Source organism: Staurois parvus, unplaced genomic scaffold, assembly GCF_062004578.1.
Source record: "Staurois parvus isolate SC_StPar_1 unplaced genomic scaffold, SC_StPar_1.0 ptg000137l, whole genome shotgun sequence".
Lineage (NCBI taxonomy): Eukaryota > Metazoa > Chordata > Amphibia > Anura > Ranidae > Staurois > Staurois parvus.
In genome coordinates, this window is record NW_028317933.1 from 16,437,240 (window position 1) to 16,462,970 (window position 25,731).

Here is a 25,731-nt window from a genome sequence, read left to right on the forward strand (position 1 = left end):
TGGGTAAAGTGTTGCATGACCACGCAATTGTCAAAGTGTGACAGCGCTAAAAGCTGAAAATTGGCCTGGGCAGGAAGGGGGTGAAAGTGTCCAGGCTTGAAGTGGATAAAGTGTGACATGTTGGGTATCCATTTACTCGGCGTGTCATCCTCTTTCATATTTTACAAAAAATTGGGGTATATATTGGATTTTTTTAATCAAAGTTTATTTTTTTCAAAAAAATATATCATTTTTAAAAACTGATCATTTCGGTTTTGGCCAAGTGCATTTTGAATTTTCAATACCAGAATTTTCATTTTCAGTACCAGAATTTTCATTTCGGTGCCCCACTAGTAGTATGTGTGTGAAAAACAATAATAAAAAAGCTCCAAAAGGGTTAAATGTAGAACCGGCCGACCTCGTACTAGCGGTAAGTACCTATAAAATACTCCAATTACCACCCACACCATTGTTACTCAATCACCCCGAGCCTCATTGTGCCCTTCCCCCAACAATTAAGTGTAATTATAGGATTGCCTCATCACTCGGAGGGTGAGAGCCGCCCTACCAGTCCGGGCTCCGAGCGGAGAGCACACGGTACCGACCAGCAGCTCGCTATAGAGCCCACACCACAGCCGGCCAGTCCCATCCCCATCTCCCCCTCCCATCCCATCCCTAACATCTGGATGAGGGAGCCGGAAGCGGAAGTGCGGGAGAAGCCAGAGAAGCTGAGGAGCGGAAGTAAGTGCGGGGCGGCGGGCTGTACCATGTAGGGTTAATGGGGGGGGGGATTGGGGTAGCCTGGGGGCTGATGATTTTAGTCGGTCAGTTCCCTGCACAGGGGGATATAGACTGACACAGAATTGTTTCCATCACTATACAGCCATATGCTGGTTTAGAAGAACAGAAGTTCAAAAAGCTGTACCGATCGTTATTCGCTGCAAATAAAGATCGTTATTGGGAATATCATGCGGTATGACTTGATGGGCTTCCCTGTGTTGGCAGTGAGTCACCTACTGCTTGAAATAAACTTTATTCAAAGTAAAGTGGCCGTTTTGGTCAAATTCAATCAGATTTTCCTTTTTAATGAAGATATTGACTGGTCGGATTGTATGAAATGGGCAATCGGTTTATTCCATACAATGATGGTGGCATCGGTGATGGTGGCGGCGTACATAGGGGTCCCTTCTGGCTAGGATGGCCCTGTCCTGGCTGGTGACATCTGGATTGTATAGAGATGAAGATTGCTCCATCAGATTGTATAGGCAGCCTTAGGAGGTGCTGGGAATCCATGGATCTGATCAGTGATTGCTGTGTGTATAGTCCGCATTGGATTCACCAATGACGAGAAAAGGTGCGCACCTGCCTAAGCCGTCCAATCAGGGAGGTTTTAGTAAATAATTCAATGGGAGCGCATGGTAATCACAAGACAAACGCTGAGCTTGCCATATTTTTTTATTTTTTTTTTACTACAAGATTACCTTTTGAATAAAAAAAACAGGCAGTAGGACTTCTGCTATGCCACCCCACTGAAAAGCAATCCACCACAGATCGCTATTCAGAGGACAGTAAGCCGTCAATGTGAAAGAAGCCTTAGGCGAGATTCACACTTTTGTGGGTTAGGAACATTTGCAAAATTGCGTGCATTTCCGACCCGCAGGCAAAACACACTGCTCTTTATCAGATGCCCGGGGTTGTCATTGATTCATTGATGCGTTTTGCAGAAACACACTACAATCCATATAACATGGTTTCCTATGGAACTACTTCACATCTGTGGGTTTTGAGATGGTGTATTTTTAGGAAAGGGTCAGAGACTTTTTGTCCCGCAGCAGATTGCGTTTTGCATGTAATAGACTTCAATGGACCCGCACCAAAATCGTAAGTGTTGCCGTTGTGATGGCGTTTTTTTTTTTGCCTAATATGAAAGTATGACCGTTCTGTTCATGTAGTGCGACTTTGATGCAACTTTACACTCTCTCACTTAAGGCGCATAGGAACCTTAATGTGTCGAAAGTCACTGTTTTGGCTAATTGGAAAGTATGGCAATTCTGTTCATGTAGTGTGACTTTGAGGCTACTCGAGTGCCAGAGAGTGTAAAGTCGCATCAAAATCGCACTACATGAACAGAACTGTCATACTTTCACATTAGTCGAAAAAAAAAACGCATCAACAACGCAACACTTACATTTTTTTTTTTTGCGCAGGTCCATTAACCACTTTACGACCGTGCTATAGCCAATTGATGGCTACAGCACAGTTGTCCAGTTCTGGGGTCATATGATATCCTAGAAAGCGGGCACTGATTGTCAGTGCAGCCCCAAAAGTGCCAGTCAGTGCTGCATATCTGTGTAGCATCACCAGTGCCTCCTCATCAATTCCCACCAGTGCCGCCTCAGTGCTGCATATCAGTGCAGCATCATCAGTGCCTCCACATTAATTCCCACCAGTACTGCCTCATCAGTGCCCGTCAGTGCTGCATATCAGTGCAGCATCATCAGTGCCTCCACATTAATTCCCACTAGTGCCACCTCATCAGTGCTGCATATCAGTGCATCATCATCAGTGCCTCCACATTAATTCCCACCAGTGTCGCCTCATCAGTGCTGCATATCGGTGCATCATCATCAGTGCCTCCACATTAATTCCCACCAGTGCCGCCTCATCAGTGCAGCATCATCAGTGCCTCCACATTAATTCCCACCAGTGCCGCCTCATCAGTGCTAGTCAGTGCTGCATATCAGTGCATCATCATCAGTGCCTCCACATTAATTCCCACTAGTGCCACCTCATCAGTGCCTCCACATTAATTCCCACCAGTGTCGCCTCATCAGTGCCCATCAGTGCTGCATATCAGTGCAGCATTATCAGTGCCTCCACATTAATTCCCACCAGTGTCGCCTCATCAGTGCCCATCAGTGCTGCATATCAGTGCAGCATCATCAGTGCCTCCACATTAATTCCCACTAGTGCCGCCTCATCAGTGCCCATCAGTCCTGCCTATCAGTGCAGCCTCATCAATGCACATCAGTGAAAGAGAAAATGTACCTGTTTGCTAAATTATGTAATAGAAACAAAGAAAAACTTTTTTTTTTCCAGATTTTTTTTGCTTGTTTGTTTATAGTGCAAAAAATAAAAACCCAGTGGCGATTAAATACCACCAAAATAAAGATCTATTTGTGTGAAAAAATTATAAAAATTTCATATTGGTACAGAGTTGCATGACTGCGCAATTGTCATTCAAAGTGCAACAGCGCTGAAAGCTGAAAATTGGCTTGGGCAGGAAGGGGGTATAAGTGCCCGGTAGGCAAGGGGTTAAAGTCTAATACATGTATAACACAATCTGTTGCTGGGAAAAAAAAAGTCCCTGACCCTTTCCCTTGGCTAATACTTTCCTATTAGCCAAAAAAACTCAAAACAAAATGCATCAAAAACACGTGTTCAAAAGTGTATAACGCACTGGAAAAACGCATCATCCACAACCTGCATAGATGTGAACTAGCTTTAATGGCACTCCCATGCATTGGAAAACGTGGCGCTGTTTAGCCTGCGCCAAATCAGATGGTGCTGCAGTTTCTTCTTTCTCTGCATCTCTGCGGGTAGGGAAGCCCATTGAAATAAACAGACTGCTTACATGCAAGTGGCAGAAGTGTGAACCTAGCCTTAGGGGTTTGCTATAGGTGCGTTTGAGAACACGTTTTATACACGTTACCGGGAGCCTATTCATTTCCGTGGATTTCCAAAAGCGCTGGAGCATGCAAAAAATTCGGCATGCATGATTTTTAAAATCGGCCCACACCAAACTGCATGGTGCTGCAGTATCATGCATGTTGGTGGCTGCAAAGGCATGTGTTTGGTAGGTGCATGGGGTTGAAATGAGCAAGTAATGGCACCAGTATGATATAGTGTGTATGGTCACTCCTCCCCTGGGGTACATACATAGTTGGTGGAGGATGATGTGTGATTTGTAATGCAGCAGATGGCTGGTTTATTTTGGGGTTGTGGATCAGTATACAGTCATTAGAAATAAATAAAAGTGAGCGCTCTCGTGTCAGCAGCCAGTGCACTAAAGGTGATCACAGCAAACCTTCTAGAACAACCAATAAAATAAAGTGCAGCGCTAAATATTCTCAGTATGTTATAAATTGTATTTCTGCTATAACAAGTGGATCTCATTTTATGAACTGTTCATGTATGCTTATAGCTTTTGTGTGGACAAAGACTTGTGGCAGGAACAAATGATAGAAATGCGCACTCACCAGACGCGCATGAATAATGCGCATGTAATCAATATCCACCGAGATCACTTAGGCAGGCGGAATGGGTGAGCTTCCAGGATAAATCATCAAATCTTGGTGATGTGTCGTTAAAATGCTAGGTCCAGAGGTCCCCTTAAGGTTTGGACGGGTGCACAGCCTGGGTACAGGGCTCCCTCCCTCTGGTGGTGGTGGATCAGAAAGGATGTCCTGGAAATTAATGGACTCCAAAAGGAACCAAAGGACAAATGCCCATAGTGTAGTATTTCCAACATTTTATTTGTGCAAAAAGTAGGTGAAAACAGGGTAGTATACACTACAAATCTCATATATGGTAATGCAGAGTGATACTGACCCCTTAATTAAAATGGCCGCCGGGCCTCCTCGTGGCTCTGGGCGGCTGTGATGTCACGCTCTGTTGGCTCCTCCTTAGGCCTTTTGTGAAAATCTTGTCCCTACCTCCCCCCCCCCCCCCCCCCCCGGCATGTCTCAAATAATGCACCGCTTCACCCAGAAAATTGTTGCCATTACAAATGTTTAGGTATTCCCCTGTTTATTTTTTTGTTTGTACTGATATGACACAAAAAAGTGGAGAAACAAAAAGCCAAATCTGACACATTCCACGAAACCCCCAAAAGGAATGGACAAAATTATTGGCACCCTTAATTTAACACCTTCGCGCCCGGCCATCAATCTGCTATAGACACTCGCTGTTGTGACTGGGGGTCACGTGACGTCCTCTCAAAACAAACCGCTCACACAGATGCGGGGCCGCACAGCGGTGCGATCTGTCACCGGCTGTGTCCACGGGACACAGCCAATGACATATCACTACACTGGCCCGTTGCCAGTGTCATGTGACCGCTGTGACCAATTACAGCAGATCACATGTCAGTTGTATACAATGGATGGCTTCCTGTCATGCCATCCATTGTATACAATTATGTTGTTAGCTGTGATTGGTCAAGGCAGTCACATGATACAGACAGGGCCAATCACAGCCCATCTGTATCATGTGATGAACTTTGCCCAATCACAGCTAATCACAACAAAAGACTGAATGAATCCGTTTCAAATCAAAATTTAAAATCCTGATCACTTGCCCAGAGTAGTTCAATGTTACTATGGTAACATTGTATTGCTTTGGTCACAGTGTGCTGAAAAAAAAATAGTAAAAAACAAAAAATATAGTAAAAAACAAAAAATAATGTAATAAAAAAAAATAGAATTAAAAAAAAAAATACAAATTAAATTATTATTTTTATTATTTTCACCAAAGAAATGTAGCAGAATACATTTTGACCTACATTTTATGAAGAAATGTTATGTATTTGCAAAATTTTATAACAGAAACGATGAAAAGTGTGTTTTTTTTTTTTTTTTTTTTTGGTTTTTTTTTTTTTGGTTTTTTGGGTTTTTTTTGTTCCCAAAAGTTTCTGGTGTTTTTTGTTTTATTTAGCAAAAAATAAAAAACTTGATGATTAAATACCACCAAAAGCTCTATTTGTGTGAAAAAAATGATAAAACGTTCATATGGGTATAGTTTTGCATGACCATGCAATTGTCATTCAAAGTGCGACAGTGCTGAAAGTTGAAAATTGGCCTGGGCAGGAAGGGGGTATAAGTACTCGGTATTGAAGTGGTTAATATTTGGTAGCACACCCCTTGGAATAAATGACTGAAATCAATGGCTTCCTGTAACCATCAATGAGTTTCTTCCACCTCTCTTCTGGAATTTAGGATCACTCTTCTTTCACCAACTGCTCCAGTTCCCTCAGGTTGGAAGGGCTTATTTCTCCAACTGCTGTTTTGAGATCTCTCCACAGGGCTCTATGGGATTGAGATCTGGACTCATTGCTGGCCAGTTCAGTACTCTCCAGCACTTTGTCTGAAACCATTTCTGGGTGCTTTCAGATATGTGCTTTGGGTCATTGTCCTGCTGTTAGACCCATGACCTCTGATGGAGACCCAACTTTCTGACACTAGGCCCTACATTGCACCCCAGAATTCTTTGGTAGTCTTCAGATTTCATAATGCCATGCACACGGTCAGGGCATCCAGTGCCTGAAGTTTCAAAGCAACTCCAAAACATCAGTGAACCTCCACCATGTGTGACTGTAGGGACTGGATTCTTTTCTTTAAAGACCTAATTTCTTTTTCTGAAAACAGTAGAATGATGGGCTTTACCAAAAGGCTGTAATTTTGTTTCGTCTGTCCACCGCACATTCTCCCAAAAGGATTTTGACTTCCTTTAAAGCAGAGTTCCAACTGAGAAGGAAACAAAAAAAGCAGATATAAAAACTGTAGCTGCTGACTTTTAAAATATAGACACTTACCTGTCCCCTGGTCCAGTGGTGTCCTCACCATGGCTGGTTTCACCGGCCGTGTTCTCTCTCTGGCGCCGGCATCTTTAGTGTGGGCACCTGGCTTTGACAGTTTGCGGCTTCACAGCCGGGTGCCCACCGCGCATGTGCGGGAAGCGCTGCAGTTTGTGAATGGCCTATAGTCTTCTGGGACCTGTCACATGTCCCACAAGGCTATTGGGAGAGAGGGGGGGAGGACAACTTCCGCTTCCGATCACCTTAGGCAATTGCAGCAGAAGTGGGAGCGGATACCTGTCACCCTTTTGGGTGGAGCTCCACTTTAAGTAAGTGTTGGCAAACTCCAATCTGGATTTTTTATGTTTCTGTGTCAGCAGTGGGGACCTCCTGGGTTTCCTACCATAGTGTCCCAGATGCGATTTAGATGGTGACGCATAGTGTGAGCTGACACAGTTGTACCCTGTGCCTGAAGGTCCGATGGAATTTGTCAGGAAGTTGATCGAGGTTCTTTAACCATCATTCAAACAATCCTTTGTTGCAATCTTTGATTCATTTTTCTCTTTCTCCCACGTCCAGGGAGATTAGCTACAGTGCCATGGGCTGTAAAATTCTTGACAATGTTGCGGACACAGGAACATTTAGATTTCTGGAGATGGACTTGTAACCTTGAGATTGGCCACAATTTTTGTTCTCAAATCCTCAGACAATTCTTTGCTGCTCTTTCTCTTCTCCATGCTCCATGTGACACACAGAGACACACAACAGTAAGGGTGAGTCAATTTTTCACCATTTTATCTATTTGCCGGTGTGGTTTCTATATTGTCAGCACCTGTTAATTGATACAGGTAAGTTTAATTACAAATTACAGGAGCATCACAAACTTGGAATACAATTATTTCTTACAATTTTGAGAAGGTGACAATCATTTTGTCCAGTCCATTTTTTAAGTTTTGGATGGAATGTGTCAGATTTGGCTTTTTGCTTCTCCACTTTTTTGTGTCATATCAATAGAAACATGAGAATGTCTAAACATTTGTAATTGCAACAAATTTCTGGGTGAAGTGGTACATTATCTAACAGAAATGCAGGGATGCCAATATTTTTGGCCATGACTGTATGTGGAGCTGCAGTGCCATAGGTCAGGTGCAGGGGCGGACTGACAACTCATAGGGCCCCTGGGCAATAGGGGATCATGGGGTCCCTGTGTCCTTGCCCAAACTCAAAAAACCTATGAAAAAGGTACCAGGGGCATCTCATGGGGCCCCCTACTGACCACGGGCCCTCGGGCAGTGCCCGAGTTTCCAAATGGTCAGTCCGCCCCTGGTCAGGTGTCATTGCCAGCTGTGACAGTTTCCGTTTTGGAGCATTTTGTTGGTTAGATGAATGTGCTGACTTTGAAGAATGCTTCTCTCAGTTTCTGTTTTCTATTTTTATGTTTGAAGGCTCGTTCCCATTATCTCCACTGATCTGCATAGAGCAACACAAAGGCACCAAACCATTATTTTCTCTTTGTCCCATTCACAGCATACATGTGCAGTGATGTGCACTGCGAAAAATTGGCAAGTTTGCATTTTGAAGCAGTACAGCTCACCATACCACATGTACCATAGTGTGTTGCAACACTGCACTCCGTAGAGTTGAATGAACTGTCATTTTTGACATTTCAGTAAAGTAAAAAAAAAAGAAAAAGTATATATGTGACATGTTGTAACAACAAATTGCACCGCCCCTACACCACACAGGTGTGCTCGCCTTTTAGTTCTAACTAGTGTAGGTTCATATCTTCAGAACTTTGCAGGCTTATTCGGTAAAACCACAAGAAGCAAACTACAGTGCCTAGCGCCTTATCTGCGGACACCTGGGCCAGGGCCCTCAGGGCCAGTTCACACCACAAAAACGCACCCAAGATCCGTTCCAGATGCGTTTCTCCATGTGCATTTTAACACGTTTGTAATGAGTGTTGTTCCAACCATATTCTGCTGACCTTGTGTACTTTCATGATGTCTCTGCCCAACAGAATCTGGATTTTGATTAAGTCATGTAGTTGACTACATTCCACCACTTGACAGAGTACCATCTAAAAGTGGAAGCGCCACATACTGTATCTGACTTCTTCCCCACCCCTTCGCTGCCACATTTGGCACATTTTGGGGGGACAGGTACTTTATTTTGACAGGTACCCACTCCCACTTCTGGCTCAGTTGGCTGTGGCGAACTGAGATGAACGTTCGTTACCCCCTCCCGTTGCCCTCTGGGACACTTCACAGGTCCCAGAAGACTGCGGCCAATTCACAGCACGCTTTGCGCATGTGCAATAGTAAACTGGCTGTGAAGCCACAAGGCTTCACTGTCGGTTTCCCTTAGTCAAGATGGTGGCGCCCTAATATTAAAAGTCAGCAGCTACAGTATTTGTTTTAATTTTTGGGAGGGGGGACCGGAACTCTGCTTTAAAGCAGAATTGTCTTGCTGGTTTGCGCCCTCCCCCAAGCCTGTAACTGAGTTACAGATTTGTTTTGGGTGGGGAGTGGAGGGTGCAGGACCATTAACCAAGCACTACACCAGCTTGTACATGCACAGTGGGAAGCTGGCTGTGGTTTCTTATCTTATATCCAAGATGGCGCCACCTGCGACCTGATTAACTGGCTGCAGGAAGACTACGTTGGACCCCAGGTAGCAGTAAATACTTGATATTTAAAAGTCAGCAGCCATAGTATTTGTAGATGCTGATTTTTAAAAAAAAAATCAAGTTCCTCTTTAAGATTCAGGAGGTGATGCAAGAAATTCCTTCTTGTGAGGCAATTGATTGCATTCAGCGAGTACAGGAGGAGCTAATCGGCCCAGTTCCCACTTTTTCAGTAGTAATGAAATCAGAAGTAAAAATTGTTCTTCCTGGAATTTCCACTGAGCCAGCAGATGTGTGCAGTATAGAGGACAAAACATTTCACTTCATGCCAAAGAAGTCAGAGAATTCTGAAATTGCAAATGGCGGACTTCTTTGGTTGTATAAGATGGCATACATCTTAATTGCTTTCTTAGGCCCTCCTTAGTGGAAAAATGATAAAGCTGAGCTACAGGGACTATTTTTTTCTTAAAAGCTGGGGGGAACCTATCATGCGTTGTCACCCAAATATTTTATGGAGAACATCACTGCACTTTGATGTGGCTTTCTCTACCATGGCTTATCGTGGGTGAGAAGTCATTAGTGAGTCCTGTTTAGAGGAGCCTGCACGTTGGGCTGATGCATGAATGCTGCTGTCGCATTCCGAGCACTTAACTGTAGCTTTGCAGTGTTTGGTGAAGTGCTGTAATAATACACAACATCTAAAGTAAATATGACTCTTTAGGAACTCCTTGGATTCCTCCAAGGGTCTTCCCCAAAAGCTCAACATTTTCTAAGAGGATGCGACCTGTTGAGGATGGGGAATTGGTAATTAGGATCTTTGTCTTTCATTCCCATCTTCACTGGTATTGGCAGTAACGGATGCAATTCCTGTCTTTCTGACACAGATAGCATCTCTTAAGTCCTTCTACTTAGGCTGTGAATTCTTACGCCTTGCAGCTGTGAAGATAGGAGCATTTATGTCATCAACAGCAGAGAAGCTTGGGCCATTCTTGGCCTTGGTTATATCTCTAATGAACTCCAAGAAGAAAGAAAAGGATAGGAAGGACACTTGATGTTGCCTTTTATACCTAAAACCTGCTGTTGTTCACTTCTCTTTAAGGTAGTAAAGCAATTCGGGTAGTTCAAGAGGATCACTTGGTTCTGGAACTTCTAGTTGTCGCTGTAGGATCATTTTAGGGAAGTTCTGCAGTCTTCTAAATAAAGCAATTTCGATGGTTTCAGCACTTCAGGATGTTTGCTCTTATATCTCCCATGAAGGATTGAGGCCTTTGGTTCATGGATGCGACCAGTTTTAAATTTAACAAAATTTGAAGATTAAGGGCCAAACTCTTAACGTAGTTTGAAGATTAAGGACCTAATCTACTAATCAACAGACCAAACTCCTGCATAGGGGAGATGCTGATGTCCTGAACTATTGATTTGAATTTGGCTCCCCAGCTCATAAAGGTGTACGTTTATGACACAGAGAATAGCTGCGATTCAACGGATCTCAGCTATTCTCTGGTCATTCACAGTTTATAACACTCAGGAGATCATGTCAGCTCTTCACTGGCGATCTGTGTTCTCCCTCCAGATTCTCCAGCCCAGAGCTGGAGAATCAGAGGGACCGCAAACTAAGCAGAGATAATTTACCTCTGCTTAGTAAACTGATCTTTTACTGTAATCTCGTGAGATTATAGTAAAATCAGCCGTTTTCCAACGTTTGTAGACCATTCCCCAGCGTTTGTAGACCGTTCTCCCTTCGTTTGGAGAACTGCTTCATAAACTGCATTCACAGGAGAACTGTGTTCTCCGAGAATGCCGGAGAACTGAGCAGCGATCTATTACCGCTGGTTCATAAACGGACACCTTAGTTCTCTGGGAAATCCCCAAACTTCATGAGGCCAGTCTTACCAAATGTGTCTTGCAAGGACTGATGTATCTGTTCTCTCTGGCCTTCTCACCATAGGTGTTCCTTCACCATTGCTGTAAGTGGCAATAACATTCTTTGGGGTCTTGAAGAGAGTAGCTGATGGATTCAGCTCAGGCAGAGGTTTTGCGTCTGGGCCTCTTGTAGTGTGAGTCTTGGAAAGAATGTGCCTAGTCTTGTGAGATTTTGCGACTATTTCATGATCAGGGTTTTCAGGGTCTGTGATGACACAGGTTGCTGCATGGGGTGTCAGCATCTTGGTTGACCGACCTGTATTTGACTGACCTGTCTAGTTAACCTCTTCACCATCTTGGATCATTGGATGTTCTGTAGCACCATAGAATGCATGAAGGTAAAAAAACCTTCAACCTCTACCACCGAATTCATTTACATTTTCCCTTCTCTTTATGTTTGTGCACTGTATTTTGACCTCTGGAAGATTTTACCCCCTTCATGACCAGGCCATTTTTTTGCTATTTGGCACTGTGCTACTTTAAAGTGTTACTAAACCCAGAACAGTAAAATAAGTCTGTATACTGTACATCCGGTCAATGCAGCACGCTCATACAGAATATGCCTGGATTGTAGAAGTCGACTTCCCCCTCCATTCAACAATGGTTTCATTAGGTGGCAGATATCCAATTATTGAAAGACCTGCTCCCTCAAAAGGGACAAACTAAGTTCCGAGCCATGTTATTTCATTTCAAATCCATTGTGGTGGTGTATAGAGCCAAAAATGTTAGGATTGTGTAGATGTCCCATTATTTATGGACCTGACTGTATGCAGTAAAGCATGCTTGTTATACTCACTGTGGAACCTAAAGGGTTAATCCTCTGCACTGTGTAAAAAGGATGTTTGATCCTGACTTCTCTGATCCTCCCCTTCTTCCAGTGTCCCTCTCATCTCCTGATAAGACTTATTGTGTGGAGACACTCTGCACATGCTCAGTTTGGTGTGTATTTCTAGAGAGGTTTTGGGGGGGGGGGGTTTCTCGGGAGAGTGCATGTGATCAGCACTGTCCAGACAGAGGTCAGGGGTCCTGAATTCTCCAACAGCAAAATGACAACTACTCCTAAAAGCTTTAACATGTGCTCAGCTGGACACTGATTGAAGTCACAAAACTGCTTTCTCACTGCTGATGAGAAAAGGTATTTAGCAGTTTATAGTTACTAAAATAATTGAACTTTCATGTTGTGTGTACTGTGGAAGACCAGATATAGTGAATTGCAGGGTCCTGGGTTTAGTAACACTTTAACTGACAATTGCAAGGTCATGTAACACTGTACCCAATTAAATTTATATCATTTTTTTTAACACAAATAAAGCTTTCTTTTGGTGGTATTTGATCACCACTGGGCTTTTTATTCTTAATTATATAAACAAACAAAGATGGAACATTTTTGAGAAAAATGTTTTTTACTTTTTGCTATAAAAACATATCCAAAAAAATAAAAAATTGCGCGTTCATGTAACACTGCACCCAAATGAAATTTATGTCCTTTTTCCCACACAAATGGAGCTTTCTTTCGGTGGTATTTGATCGCCTCTGTGTTTTTTTGTTTTTTGTTTTTTTTTTAATTTTTTATTTTTTGTGCTATAAACAAAAAAAGACTGATAATTGTGAGGAAAAAAACAACATTTTTGACTCTTTGCTATTTAACATGTCCAGTAAAAAAAATTTAAAAAACCAAATTTCTTCATATATTCTGCTACATGTGTTTGCTCAAAAAAATTCCAATACATGTAAATTAATTGGTTTACGTGAAAGTTATAGCATCTACAAATGGCGGTGTATATATACTGGAATTTAGTTTTTTCTATTTTAGTAAAGGTGGCGATCAACGACTTATTGCGGGACTGCGGCGGGCATTCTGACACTGGGTGGGAACTGACTGTTACTGACATCCCCAGTGGCACTAATACAGTGATCAGTGCTAATAAAAAGCTGTACTTATGACATTGGGCAGGAAGGGGTTAACATCTGGGGCAATCAAAGGGTTAACTGTGTGCTGTGTGTGTCTTTACTATGTGTGTGTTTCACTGTGTAAGCACATTGCTTTGTATTGCTCTGCTGTGCAGAACAATATAAAGCAGTGTACAAGAGCTGACAGGGGAGAGATCTGTATTGTTTACATACAGACCTCTCCCCGATCAGTGATACTCGGCGATCGCTTAGTGCTGGCGGGCAATCACCACGTCATCGGCAGGGAATCATCGAGTGATTGACAGCTGAAGCGGCTAATGGCAGCACGGGTAGGGCGCATGAGCGCCCCTTATCCGGAAATGCAAAATCACACACACATATATGCATGACTGTTCTAGCATCTGCAAACTATGAAATCTATACTGGATGCACCAAATCATGGACATGACTCCGCTCTATCAGGTAGGGGGCGCGTGCACAGCTGCCACCCCAGCTATGCTGCAATCTACCCCAGCACATGCCGATCAGCTGATCCCAGCCAATAAATTATTGCTGGGACCCCCTTAATCAGCTAAGGGTGTAAACAACACAGGGCTCTCTACAGACAGCGGCAATGTGCTGTTTTTTGTGTTTTTTTCCTTTTTCCTCCCTGCAAAGCAGCGCCTCGTTTCCCTACTCTTTCCACGTGGTTTAAGGTTTTTTTTTAGCTTTTTCTTTAGCTTTTATTGTATCTTAGTGATGTTAATCTTCTTCAGCCTCTTTGCAGCTACTTCCTGCCTACATGCACACCAGTGGTAGCTGCATGTCGCTATCATGAAACCTGTCCTGAAAAATGAAATGGTGAACTACTGTATGCCTGTGTGACATGTGATGCAAATGCCACTTGTTACCTGTCACAAGCTTCTAATGAGGCCTACAATGTAATAGTAAACTGCAAGTAAAAAAAAAAGAAAAGTCCCCAGCAAGGTAATGTCATAATGTGCTAGAATGCATCGTGACCCAGATTCAGCCGACAGCGAGCTAGGGCCTGTTGTTGACTGATGTCACAGAGCCGATGCAGGCTCTGTGGGGATCCAGACAATAATGTCGGGATCTGGCCAGCAGCTGGCTCAACCTCTCCCCATGCCGCTGACAGCCTGAGCCAGCCACTCTCAGCCCCTCCACAGCCAGGCACTCCAGTGAGCGCTGAAGGGGCAGAGACTGACATTCACTCTCTGTTCAGAGCCTATCCGAGAACTGTGACATCAGCTGTCTTTTGATTGCTCGGTTCTGCGGTGGATAGACGCAGCATCGGACCAATGCTGTATCCACCTAGGTCAGTGGTCGGCAAGCCACGGCTCGCGAGCCACATGCGGCTCTTTACACACTTCAATGCGGCTCTTCTGTGTGCCGGGCGCCCGCTCCCCTCCCTCCTATCGGGCAGCCGCCCCAAAAGTCAGGACTCTGCAGCTAGCCCAGCAACTACGGCCCGGCGGACCTTTCAATCCGGTCTGCGGAGCGTGGCAAACATTGGCTGTCAGGATGTAGGCGGGGCAGCGTGACTAACTCCTCTCATCTCACAGTCCGCCCTGAAGACCGGAACGGCGCGGGAACACGGCGAGAGGAACGCGCGGAGCAAAGGTAAGTGAATTGACACTAGGGGGGATGAATTACTATATGGGGGATGAATTACTATATGGGGGATGAATTACTATATGGGGGGATGAATTACTATAGGGGGGATGAATTACTATATGGGGGGATGAATTACTATATGGGGGGATGAATTACTATATGGGGGGATGAATTACTATATGGGGGGATGAATTACTATAGGGGGGATGAATTACTATATGGGGGGATGAATTACTATGGGGGATGAATTACTATATGGGGGATGTATTTTCAGTTTTAAAAATGTGGCTCTCAAAATAAATTTCAATCGTGGTTTTGGCGAGATTTGGCTCAGTTGAAAAAAAAGGTTGCCCACCACTGACCTAGGTGATGATGACTTTTTTTTTATTTATTTATTTTTTTTTAATTCCACACTTTTCTATTAACTTGTTCAATCTTAGAAACTTTTAATTAAAGTCTCTTATATCTACTTTAAATGAAACTTCTACTGAGGGAAATGCAGGGTAAGAGTTACATACCACTCTTGGAGAATAGTAGTTGCCTGGCTGATTTTTGGCTTCAGGGGAACTGACTTGGAACAAATTTGCAGATCAGAATTTCCAAATAATATCAGAACTCCTAATCTGTAATCCTGTTCACTGGATCAGTCAGAGAATTGATCCTTTTCAAAAGGACAGATCAGGAGTAGCAGCCTTCATGCTCACTCAGTACAAGTGTTTTTTGTTTTTTTGGGGTTTGTTTTTTTTTTTGGGTTGTTTTTCTATGTTGTCATAATGTATAGGATCTTTTTATACAATACAATATACAGCCTTTTATTACTGTAGCTGGAGGTTTTCCTTTTCATTCTTTTTTGTTATTGTTGGCCTGGATGTGGCACAAACCTGCTCCTGAGATTCAGGTTTACCCAGTGGACAGAACCCAACTGCTCTCCTGTCCCAGGGAAAACAATCAGCCTCCACATCTAAATAAATGAACAAGAAAGCATTGTATTTATCAAGAGTTGCAAGACACACGGTCACATAAAAAGCTGCATTCATAAGAATAGGAAAAAATCACAAGCCGGGATAAAAAAAAAAACCTCTTGTATGCTTCCATAATTTTTGGTTATGCATGCCTGACATTTTCTATGTGAGCTTTAGATGTACAGTATCTGAGCTGAAGAACACAGAGCCGTATGCAGGAGGTGAGTGTTGACAAGAGCACTTCGATATAGCAAAGGTGGGGAGTTATTTACTAAGGCTGGAGAGTGCAAAATCTGGTGCAACTCTGCCTTATAAACCAATCAGATTTCAGGTTTTATTGCCAAAACTTAACTGAACAAGCTGAAGTTAGAAGCTCATTGGCTACCATGAACAGCTGCACCTGATTCTGCATGCATAGTAAATCAGCCCCTATGGATAAGGGCAGGGTCATGGTTGGATCTACAAATTACCTAGCTGGGGTCCACTATGCAGATATAGGGTCCTTTCACACGGGGCAGACCTGTTTAGTGGATCCGCTTGCTCAGTGGGGGGATCTCTCCGCTGATCCCCACTGAGCAAGTGGATGACAGCTCTGTGTCTGCTCCACTGCTGAGAAAGGGTGAAGACTGCACTGGACCCCTGGACAGGTAAGTGTCCTTATATTAAAAGTCATCAGCTACAGTATTTGTAGCTGATGACTTTTTTTTTATTTTTTTTTTTGGGGGGGAAGCCTGGAACTCCTCTTTACATATTTAAAAATTACTTGTTAAGTGCTTTTTCCTTGCTTAAAAATCTTCCATGCTCTCCCTGCTTTGTAATGCTTAAGAGGGGGCTTTGGAATAATGTTTAACATAACTGTGAACACAGTACAGAGAGGGTTATCCGCTGTATACTAGATTTGAACACTGTCTGTCCTAACAAAGGGTTAAAATGTAGAAATGTTAAAAATATATTTATATGTTATATTGTTATGTTATATTTCTATGTTATAAAATATATAAATGTTGAACATAAAGCACAGTGGCTAAATGGTTAGCACTTCCGCCTGGCAGTACTAGGGTCGTTGGTTCGAATCTCAGCCACGGCACCACCTGCCTGGAGTTTGCATGTTCCCCCTGTGCCTGCGTGGTTTTCCTCCAGGTACTCCGGTTTCCTCCCACACTCCAAAGACATACTGGTAGGTTAATTGGATCCAGTCTAAATTGTCCCTAGTATGTGTATGAATGTAAGTTAGGGACATTAGGTTGTACGCCCCTTGAGGGTTAGGGACTGATGTGAATGTACAATATATATGTAAAGCGCTGCGTAAATTGACAGCACTATATAAGTACCTGAAATAAATAAACATAACCCTCTCTGTACTGTGTTCAGTTATCAGCTGTATACTAGATTTGAATACTCTGTCCTAACAAAGGGTTAAAATGTATAAATGTTATAAAATATATCATAGAAATATATTTTTAACATTTTATACATTTTAACCCTTTGTTAGGACAGACAGTATTCAAATCTAGTATACAGCTGAAGACTGAAAATAGTACAGAGAGCGTTATGTTAAACATTTTTAGATATTTTATAACCTATAAATATAAAATATAACCTATAAATATATTTTTATGTTCTAAAATATATAAAAATGTTTAACATAACCCTCTCTGTACTATGTTAAGTTATCAGATGTATACTAGATTTGAATACTGTCTATACATTTTTAACCCTTTGTTAGGACAGACAGTATTCAAATTTAGCATACATCTGATAACTGAACATAGTACAGAGAGGGTTATGTTAAACATTTTTATATATTTTATAACATATAAATATAACCTATAAATATATTTTTATGTTCTAAAATATATAAAAATGTTTGTTATAAAATATATAAAAATGTTTAACATAACGCTCTCTGTACTATGTTCAGTCTTCAGCTGTATACTAGATTTGAATACTGTCTGTCCTAACAAAGGGTTAAAAATGTATAAATGTTAAAAGTATATTTGTTATATTGTTATGTTCTATTTATAGGTTATAAAATATATAAATGTTTAACATAACTGAACACAGTACAGAGAGTGTTATGTTAAACATTTTTATATTTTATAACATATAAATAGAACATAACAATATAACATAAGTATATTTTTAACATTTATACATTTTTAACCCTTTGTTAGGACAGATAGTATTCAAATCTAGTATATATCTGATAACTGAAGACAGTACAGAGAGGGTTATCAGATATGTACTAGATTTGAACACTGTCTATCCTAACAAAGGGTTAAAAATGTAGAAACCACTGTCCTGCATTGTATGTTACTGAGGGATAGTGTAGGACAAAGAAACTTGAGACTCTCCAGAATTTCTGAGAATCAGCCATAAGTGTTCTTTCACACGAACTTTCTGATCGGCTCTGCCTGCCCATTTTTCAATTAGAACCTCTATTCTCCTTTACGGAGTGGCCAGTGTAAACTGACATGTGCCCGTTTACACCCGCAACATCCGCCAAAAAAGGACGGATGGGGATCCAACTCCCTTTCTGTCGATCAGATGAAAATGCACAGGCGGTCTGTTTTCATCCACTGCTCATTGAGGAGAGCGAGCAGCTCTCTGCAGCAGCAGTGGGGACACAGAGCTGTCATCCGCTTGCTCAGCGGGGATCAGAGGAGAGATCCCCGCTGAGCAAGTGGATCCTCTAAACGGGACCGTCCGGTTTGAAAGAGCCCTAACACCTTTTCGACAGCGCTCTCATGTGATCACTATACAGTGATCTCCTGTGGGTGATTGGCCCTGGATGTAGGCTGTCTGTGTCCAGGGCTATTCATTGACGTGATCGCTGTATAGTGATCACATGAGAGCGCTGTCGAAAAGGTGTTAGGGCTCTTTCAAACCAGACGGACCCATTTAGAGGATCCACTTGCTCAGCGGGGGATCTCTCCTCTGCATAGCCGTTACATGTGAGCAACCGCAATTGGCTGCGGCCGCCAGCAGCCTCCCATTGTTTTTAGTGGGGCTGCCTCCAGCAGCTAATCATTGGGATTCTGAAAGGTACACACTGGTGGGCCAAAACGCAAATGTAGCTTATGGCCCCTTTCACACTTGTGGACCGTCTGGTTTTTTTTTTTTTTTTCATCCATCCGTCGAGGGATGAAAAATGGATATCAATGCATCTCTATGGAAAAATGGATGATCATCCGTTTATGTCCACTTCCTCAACATCTGTTTTTTGAACAAATCAAAGCCCTATCTTTGGTCCGTCAAAAAAACGTAAAGTACTAAAAATGGACATAAACGTACAAACGGTCTGTTTTTGCACAGGTTGTTAGGAGTTAGCACCCGCTGCGTCCTAACAACCAGTGACTCGTCTCTGTTGTCAGCGGGATTCCTGTAAAAAAACCAAAAAACAAAAAAACAGACAGAATCTGGGGCAGGAGGAGGCAGGATAGGAGATGAACAGTGTATACAATGAGGGAGCAGTGCATATAGACAGGCTCTCTTATTTGCGCTGTCATTGCCGGTTTTAAATGTAATTGCTGGCTTTTTTTTCTTTACTATACAGTGCTGAGAAGTAGCTGTCATTCGCCCCTGCTAAAGTAAACAAAGGGGCGGCCGAATGACCGCTACTTCTCGGGGGCGGCCGAATGACCACTACTTCTCGGGGCGGCCGAATGACCGCTACTTCTCGGGGGCGGCCGAATGACCACTACTTCTCGGGGCGGCCAAATGACCACTACTTCTCGACACTGTTTAAGTAAAGAAAAAAAGCCAGCAATTACCAGCAATGACGGCGCAAATAAGGGAAGCCTGTCTATATACACTGCTCCCTCACTGTATACACTGTTCATCTCCTCTCCTGCCCCGCTTCTTGCACACACTGCCCCCCACTCCCACAAAGAGGACCTGTCACTTATATGCTATCACATAGGGGACTATTGATCCCCTATGTCAGTGATGGCGAACCTTTTTGAGCCCGAGTGCCCAAAACTGCAACACAAACCAACTTTTTTATTTCAAAGTGCCAACACTGCAATTAACCACTTGCCTACCTGGACGCATTGACAGACGGCACTGACGGGTGGCACTGCTGGGCAGCACTGACGGGTGGCACTGCTGGGCAGCACTGACGGGTGGCACTGCTGGGCAGCACTGACGGGTGGCACTGCTGGGCAGCACTGACGGGTGGCACTGCTGGGCAGCACTGACGGGTGGCACTGCTGGGCAGCACTGACGGGCGACACTGCTAGCAATCTCACCTGGCAGCGTCGGTGTGGCTTCCAACCCAGCAGCTCATTCCCATCCACGCTGAACACGTTGCCCCTGGCCCCGGAGCAGTGTGGGAGCAGTGTGGGAGCCTCTTCCTCTCTTCCGCGCCCATCCCCGGGTACATCACCCCTGGTGCCAGAGCCGCATTGGAGCCGTTTCCTCTCGTCCACGCCCACCCTGGCCCCAGAGACATGTGAGAAATGTAGTTTGATGGGGATCCAGTGTGGACGAGATCTGGATGGCCGGTCCATGCGCGCTCATCATCCTCTTCTTCCTGGCGTGCCCACTGAGATGGCTCTGCGTGCCAGCTCTGGCACGCGTGCCATAGGTTCGCCATCACTGCCCTATGTGATAGCAATAAAATCATAAGCTAAAAAAAAAGACACCTGGGGGAAAAAAAAACCTAAAAAAAAATGAGCCTACCCACATATGCAGACATACACAAAAAAAAATGCAGTAGACGGGGAGCCTACGCAAAAAATGGCAATTGTGCTGCACATGTTACATACTGTATTACATGCACGCCAGAGTGAGATCAATAATTTCAGCACCAGAGCTCATGGGTAGTGCTAAACCAGGGGCCGACTGTCAACTCATGGGGCCCCCGGGCAATAGGGGATCATGGGGCCCCTGTGTTCTTGGCCAAACTCAAAAAGCCTATGAAAAAGGTACCAGGGGCATCTCATGGGGCCCCCTACTGACCCCGGGCCCTCGGGCAGTGCCCAAGTTTCCAAATGGTCAGTCCGCCCCTGCGCTAAACTGATGTCCTGTAGAGTCTTTTAAAGCATCACCTTTGGAAAAATATAGAGTATTGACATTTTATTCACTGTTTCACAGGTACATGCAATCTTGATGTTTGACATGTTTGGTATCTCTACTTGGTGCAACTTCATCTTTTATATTTTACCAAGACAATGGGTAAATTATTGTGTTTGTGTGCCCTAAAATTAACTTTAGTGTACTTTTTACAGAAATGTTTGCATTTTCTAAACTGTTGCGCCAAGATCATGTGGCATAAATATTGGAACTACAACAAATTTATTCTCTAAGGTGTCTGCTTTCAGAAAAGATATAATTTTGGGAGGTTCTAAGTAATCTTCAGGCCTAAAAAAATGGCTCTGGGACTCAAGTGGTTAAGTGGATGTAAAAAAACTGATGAAAAAGTATCCGTTTTTTTTTTTTTTTTTCTTGGGAAAAAAAAAAAACGTGACTCCACTGATGAAACCGCCATCTGTGAAAGGGGCCAAAAGGTGAGACACATAGGATAACATGCTGGGGGGTTTACTGGCTGTAGAAAAAAAAAACATCAAAAGCCAAAAACAGCAGCTGTAAAAACGTCCATTGTGCATGAGGACTTACAGCTGATGTTTTTGGCTTCTGATGGGTTTTTTTTCTACAACCAGTAAACCCCCCAGCATGTTATCCTATGTGTCCATGCACATATAGATTGTAATCAACGTTTTTTGGTAGGGACGTTTTTTGGCTGGAAAAAAAAAACCAGGACTAGTGGGTTTCTAGAGGAGTTTTTTAGCTGTAAAAATGCTCTAATGCTGAAGAACACAGCAAAACGTGGTAAGTCACAGCAAACCGGCGTTTTTGGACCTTTTTTTCAGCCAAAAAATTATTTTTGTTTGGAAAAAAATACTAAATGCAAACGAGAAACGCAGCTAAACACAATCACAGCAGGTCAGATGACAGTTGTACACAATGGATGGCTTTCTTTCATGCCATCCATTGTATACAAGTGTGGCTAGCTGTGAATGGTCACAGCAATCACATGCACAAGCTGGGCCAATCACAGCCCAGCTGTGTCATGTGATTTAGCTGTGGCCAAATCACAGTTAAGCACAAAAAAAAACCCTGAATGAATCGATGTCATTCAGGTAAATGCTTGCTTATAGCAAAAACATTCTTTGCTATAAGAAAATTTGTGTAAAAAAAAAAAAAAAAAATACTGATCACTTCCCTAAAGTAGTACAATGTTACTATGGTAAATATTAAAAAAAATAATAGAAAATAATAAAAAATACATTTTTAAAAAAATAATTAATTTTTTTTTTTTTTGTACTGTCACCAGTCAGTGTCCCTGATCACTGCCATGCCAGTTATATGATGACGCTGTACTGCACTGGTGACAGTATGTAAAAAAAAAAACATAGTGAAAATCCTTTTTTTATTTCTTCATTTCTGATAAATTATGACAAAAAATTACAACTTCAAAAAACTCGCCATGCCTCTTATGAAGTACGTCGGACTGTCTACTCTGCAAAAAGGGGTCATTTGGGGGATATCTGTACTGTCAGTACTTCAGGATTGATCAATATTCAGATCTATACCATAGTTTGTGAACTCTATAACTTTCCTACAAACTAAATAATACATCCTAATTTGGGTTATTTTCACCAAAGACATGTTGCAGAATACATCTCGGCCTAAATGTATGAAGAACAATTATTTATTTGTAAACTTTTATAACAGAAACAAAGAAAAACATGGGGGTTTTTTAAAAAAATTTTTTTTGTTATTTTAGCAAAAAATAAAAACCCCAGCGGTGATTAAATACCACCAAAAGAAAGTTCTAGTTGTGTGAAGAAAATTATAAAATTTTAGTTTGGGTACAGTGTTGCATGACCGCGCAATTGTCATTCAAAGTGTGAGAGCGCTGAAAACTGGCCTGGGCAGGAAGGGGGTAAAAGTGCCCGGTATGGAAATGGTTAATGGCGCTGTAATCTTTTTCATTTGTTTTACTGTGTATTTCTACCTCCTTCTGACAACCTTCATGAGCTCCCAAACCTCTCCTTTTCCCTCTTCTCCAACTTCTGTTTGGAACAAGCAGTGCACGTTAGTTGCAGTCATGTGCACTGATCTATACACACTCCCATAGTCCATCTCGGGATTGAACAAGAACAGGTAGCTACGTTCTTACATACAGCAGGACCTTGGAGAACGAATGAGGAAGTTGGATCACCACTGCAAAAAAAAAAAAAAAGAAGAAATTGGAGATTTGGAGGAGGCTGAGAGCAATAGAAGGGACTTTTCAGAGTTAAAAATACATGCATAGTTTTTATTTTTTATTTTTTTTATTTTTACTTTTGTTATTAAAGTCAAGACCGTGCTTGAGGTTGAGTTCACACTGATGCGGTGCGGAATTTGCAGCGTTTTCTGTGCGAATTCCGCACCGCATCAGAACCGCACCCCGTTCATGCGAACCGATGCGGGTGTGTATGTAAAGTTACCAACACCCCAAAATTGGGCTGCAAAAACGTGGTGCGATTTGCAGAATCAGATCGCATAGGTGTGAATACCAATGCGATCTGATTCTAGTGCAGAACCAAAAAAGGGTCCTGCACCTGCTGGTGCGGTGCGATTAGAGCCATACATATTGTATGGCTCTTGGCAGCGGCTGTAGCATAGTGGTTAAGGTGCCCGTCCAGTAAGTGCATGGTCGTAGGTTCAAGGCCCCCCTCATAATGTATGGCTCTAATTGCATTGCACACAAATCGCATGTGATTTTCACAGGATTGCGGTGTGGTGATCACATGTGATATGCCGCACAGCATTAGTGTGAACCTAGCCTTTAAAGCTGACCTCCATCCATACCCTCACAGATTTGCACAGTAGTACAGGCTGATCTGTACGGAAATTACTCAGTCTGATTTGACTGCACACTGTGAGCACTGTGTGTGCTTTAGAAGCTGCAAGTCAAATAAAGCCTCATTTCCTGGCTGTAGGACATCCAGCATCACCTAACTTTCCTCCCAAGGATGAGTGTCCTTGACCACTCCTGTTATTCTACTTCATTCCAGATTGACCCACCCAGCAAAATATTTTGATATTTACTAACACCTCCCCAAAACAAGCCCACTGCTTCCATCAGGGCTATTGAGAGGAATAATGTGGCAGGGTACTGTGATGTTTTTGAGAAGCAATGTACAACACCCTCCTACCATTCATGATCTGCCTGTATTAATTAGAGAAGCGCAGAGACCCAGTGATAATATAAATGGGCCTACAATAGGATAGTATGGAAATTGTAAAAGGTTTTTAAAAATGTTTTTATTAGCATGTTGATGAACCAAAGGATGCAAAAATATAGGCAAATTAAAGTGGTTCTAAAGTCAAATTTTTATGCCTTCCTGCATTCTCTGCAGTAAGGTAATGCACTTCCTACTATCTAAGTACCATTCCCCGGTCCCTAAACACTTACCTGACTTCTCACTGATCAAGCAGCACGGTCCTGTCTCCAGCACCATTCTCAGTCCCTTGTCTTACAGGAGACATTTGAGTTTAGCAAGGGGCATGGCAGATCATTGGCTCACTAAGGGGGCTCCTGGATGAAGGAGGATACAGCAGTGGCAGGGGACTGCCAATGAGGAGGTAGGAGACTCAGGGGCAAGTTGCACATGCTCAGTTTTGGTGTGTATTGCTAGTTTTTTGTTTTCCCTTGGGAGAGTGCGTGTGATCAGCACAGGGCCAATCTACACTTTCCAGATAGAGGTCAGAGGTTCTGCCTCCTGCCACAGGAGAATGAAAACTCCTACAAGCTTTAACCAGTGCTCAGCTGGACAATGATAGACGTCACAAAACTGCTATATACTGCTGATGAGAAAAGGTATTTAGCAGTTTATATTTACTAAAATGATTGCATTTCCGTGTACTGTGGGAGACCAGATAGAGTGGAGTGCTGGGTCCTGGGTTTAGTAACACTTTAAGTACAGATCATTTAAGTGCAATTGATCCTTTTAAAAATGTATAAATGCTTTCTTTTCTTAAAAAAAAAAACAAAACAAAAAAAAGGCAGCTAAATAACCTAGTTTTATCTGTGCCATGTAGAAGTCACATGATCTTTCTCTGCTTGTTCCCCTCTACAGGGACAGATCTGTAGGAGGAGCCTCTAGCAGTGCCGGGTAATTCTGCCTCCCAGTGGTTAGGAACATGTTGGCATGGAGGAGGAGGGATCACAGTGCGTTTTATTCCAGCCCCCTAGTGGCTAGGAACATGTCTGCATTGAGGATGAGGGCGGGAGGAGGAGAGAGGGAGGGGGTCACTCAGCACTGTGTATTCCCCCCCCCCCCAAAAAAAAAAAAAAGTATAATCACATGGGCTGTCTAGAATGGGACAAAGTGAACAGCTTGCCTGTTCACTTCCACCAGAGCATGCACAGTAAAGGTGGCAACGGGTGAAACAGGATCTCCGACTGCCGTGGGGACACAGGTAAGGAGGCAGAATCAGTGAATGGTAGGATCAACCAGGTTTTTATAACTATACACCGAATGAATGTCCTAATGCTTAGATTTTGGATTTAATGACACTTTAACATGAAAAGAAAAAGGACCGAACTGCTAAGTACGGTAAAGCATTGGATTCTTTGGGCACAGTAAGAGACCACACAATAAAATACCTATAGCCATTTATTGACATAAGAATCATATGTCCATAATAGGACCCATAATACAAAAGATGCTCTTCAAAAGAGAAGATAAGAACAAAGCACACCAAGTTCAGCACAAACCCCCTTCATGTATAATAAAGGATAACCACTCAGCACATAGTGACAACATACATATATTTCAAAATACAGTCAACGCGTTTCGCCTGTACATTTGGCTTCTTCAGGACCGTAACTTGAATATGTGGGAGAGTAGTGCTAGTGGAGACGGTAAGACAGTGGCATAGATGTCTGGAGGGCGGACATAGGGGACCAGGGCTGGAGGCGAGCCATACCTGAACACAAAGTCCAATCTTAATATAAGGAATTCAGAAAATATATAGATTATTGGTTTCCGGTACAGACCGAACAAGCTTATCTCCGCAAGGACATAAGAAGGAAAGTGAATGGCTAGGACACTGGTGGGCCTGCATATCTGACCGGCAGGAGTAAA

General features: G+C 42.8%; 1 protein-coding gene across 1 annotated transcript in view; it reads left to right on the forward strand.

Annotated features, from left to right (window-relative positions):
* Window positions 1-543: 543 nt before the first annotated feature.
* LOC149465875 (sorting nexin-21-like) overlaps window positions 544-25,731 on the forward strand; it is a 43,451-nt gene continuing 18,263 nt past the window's right edge. The window contains exon 1 of the mRNA XM_089673412.1: window positions 544-720. The gene's annotated coding sequence lies outside the window, so the exon portion shown is untranslated. The remainder of the gene's footprint in view (window positions 721-25,731) is intronic.